Below are 2860 nucleotides of genomic sequence, written 5' to 3' on the forward strand. Positions count from 1 at the left end.
GGACATCAGCAATGATATCTCTCGTTCCCCGGCCTCTTCTGAATCCAGCTTGAACCTCTGGAAGTTCTCTGTCAATGTATGATTGTAGTCGTTTCTGTATTACCTTTAGCAAAAAAGTGGAGTAAGCCCCCTCATATCCATCTCTTTCATGAAATTGATGATGTCATGTTAACCTGTGATTCTCTGCTTTTGTATCAACAAGTAGCTCCACAGCTGGTGTCAAATCTGAGTTCCAGAGGGTGGGTCGTCATTGATGCCAAACTGCAGGGCCCTGGATCATCTGTCAAATTCTTGGGTGTTGTTTGGTTGGGTATGACAATGTTGGTTCCCATGGCTATAACTGACAAAGTGGAAGTATACCCATTCCTTAGCAAAATAAAGGAGATGCAAACATTCCTTGTGATGTTGAGGCCTTTTATTCCACGTCCAGCGCACACTCTACACCCCCTGTACCATCTAGTAAATAAAGGAAGAATTTGAGACTTTCAAGGTGGATCAGTCCTTTAATGAAGCTAAAGTAGCAGCAAAGCATGTGCATGCTGTTTGGACTATAGCTGCAAGGCAAGAGTGTGCATTGGATGTCACTAGTTACCCAGAGGGGTATGACTGGGGCCTGTGGAAACTGCAACAGGGTCAATGCATTGCCTTAGGATTTTGGTCTCAACTATGGAAGGATACAGACACCTGATAGAGTCCTTTAGAAAAACTGACTGTGTGCAGTGTATAACTTACAGCCTGTAGAAGATGTCACACAAGAGGCCCCCTGTAACGGTATGAATGAACTACCTCATACAGGAGTAGGTCAAAACCCCAGTCATGAGTGGCTCAGTACAGCCCTTTGGCCAAATGACATGCGTATTTGCAACAGAGAAGTTGAGTGTCTAACTACATCAGATTCTTGGAACAGTTACCTATGTCACGGATGGAAGGCACCAGCCTTCAACAGAAGCACCCTTACATTAAAGTCACATACGAGAAGACATTGGACATATTCCAGAGGAAGCCTGGTACCCAGATGGCTCAGCTTGAGGTAACCCCTCATGGTGGACTGCAGTAGGTATACAAGCAGCCACGAATGTATCTGGATAGGCCAGGACACATGGCAGAATAGCCAGTGGGCTGAGTTGAAGGCTGCTTGGCTGGTATGATGCACAAGCTCAGCCCAATATCCTGGGCATGGGAAACTGGCAGTGTATAAAGGACCGACATTATGGATATGACAGTGGAGAGAGGAGGAGTGGCTGATGAACCAACAAACTCTCTTGGGATGGAGCTGTGGAAGGACCCTTGGGCTCTCACAGGACATAGACAGTGTTGTCGTTCATATGTTGACACTTTTACTCCACCAGGGAATGCTCAACCCAATGTATTGGTCAGGCTGTGTGCCATACAGCAAGTGTCTGTAGAACAAGTGGCTAAATAGGCACACCAAAAAGTGGGCACAAGGTATAGGAGTGGACAGATGGTATAGGAGTGGACAGATGGTATAGGAGTGGACAGATGGTTTGAGCATTCTCTGGCACTTCCATCTCCCATACAACTCCACCTTGGATTGGCTGGTGGAATGAATGAGTGGGCTCTTGAAACTAACTCTATGGCATGACACACACTCATTTCAACATTTAACCCAATGCCTAACAGAAGCTCTGCAATGCATCAACACATATCAACAGACTCAGTCCAGTGCCTATCAATTACTGACACACAGACTGCAGAAGGTCATGAGATTCCAAATATCCATCAACAGTGAGTCCCCGTTGCTGGTGCCTGTGGACTCTCATAATATTCTCTTGTCTTTGCATCAGTACCTAGTCCAGGAGAGATCCATTGTCCTACTTCTCTTGAAATGACAAATAGATTCCTAATGTTTTTTTGTTGTTATTGTTTTGGGGCTTATGGGAATAGGGCTAGATATAGGCACACAAGTGTCACTTTGGTTCCATCCTATGCCACCAAAGAGTCTTGCATTTGTGCTGGTACCTGTCACCTCTTTGTCCTTTAGTTCTTAGTGTCTACAGTAATGTCTTTGCCATCTGGGTCAAAGTGTTTGCTGATGGAAGAAATCAATCAGATTGATGGGTATGTGGTGAGTTCCTCCCCTCCTTTGTCATTGGCCTGTCATGGAAAATCACCCCTGGGATTCATGGAGTCTTACCCAGCTATATATCATGAAGATCTTGTGCCTGGAGATGGTGCTTTGTTGCATATATTGTTGCTGGGGCCTTTGGTTATGATTCTCTAAAGCCCAGGTCTGAGGGATTGTTTGGAAAACTGGTGTTAAGATTGTCAGGGCCATTAGGGACAATGGGGTAGAGTGTATGAACAGAAGCTGAATGTGCCCAAATGGCCACACTCATGTCAACCCAGGAGAAGTGATTTTTTTAAACTTTTCTCTCCTTTCCCCTCTTCTCCTTTATAAATACCTGACCTATCATACCTGTGTTCCCATAGTCTGGTCCATGTCTACTAAGGAGTAGCAGGCAGCTGGAGCCAGGCTGTCTTCTATTTTTACCTTGATTGGAGATAAGATTCTTCTCATATGGCCCCCTCCCTCTGTCTGGAACACAAGACTTTTTTTTATCACATATTATAAAAAGAGACCCTCAAGCCCTCTCCGGTGTGGAAAAACTTCAGTGTCCAGTGAGCCACCACTGGAGACAGCTGTCATGTCCTGCCAGCAAGTTTCCTTGTTGGTAAACCATCTCTCTTTTATTTTCTTCTTTGTAATAAATGAATGCCTCTCAAACTGATTTTTGGCTTTATTTCAACTCCATACACAGAAAGATTTTGTGTTCTTGGCCTGAACTTCAACACACAGGTTTTGCAATCAGGTACTGAGAGTCCTTTGATTTCTTTCTTT

This window comes from Chrysochloris asiatica, unplaced genomic scaffold (genome assembly GCF_000296735.1).
Source record: "Chrysochloris asiatica unplaced genomic scaffold, ChrAsi1.0 scaffold00105, whole genome shotgun sequence".
Taxonomy (NCBI): domain Eukaryota; kingdom Metazoa; phylum Chordata; class Mammalia; order Afrosoricida; family Chrysochloridae; genus Chrysochloris; species Chrysochloris asiatica.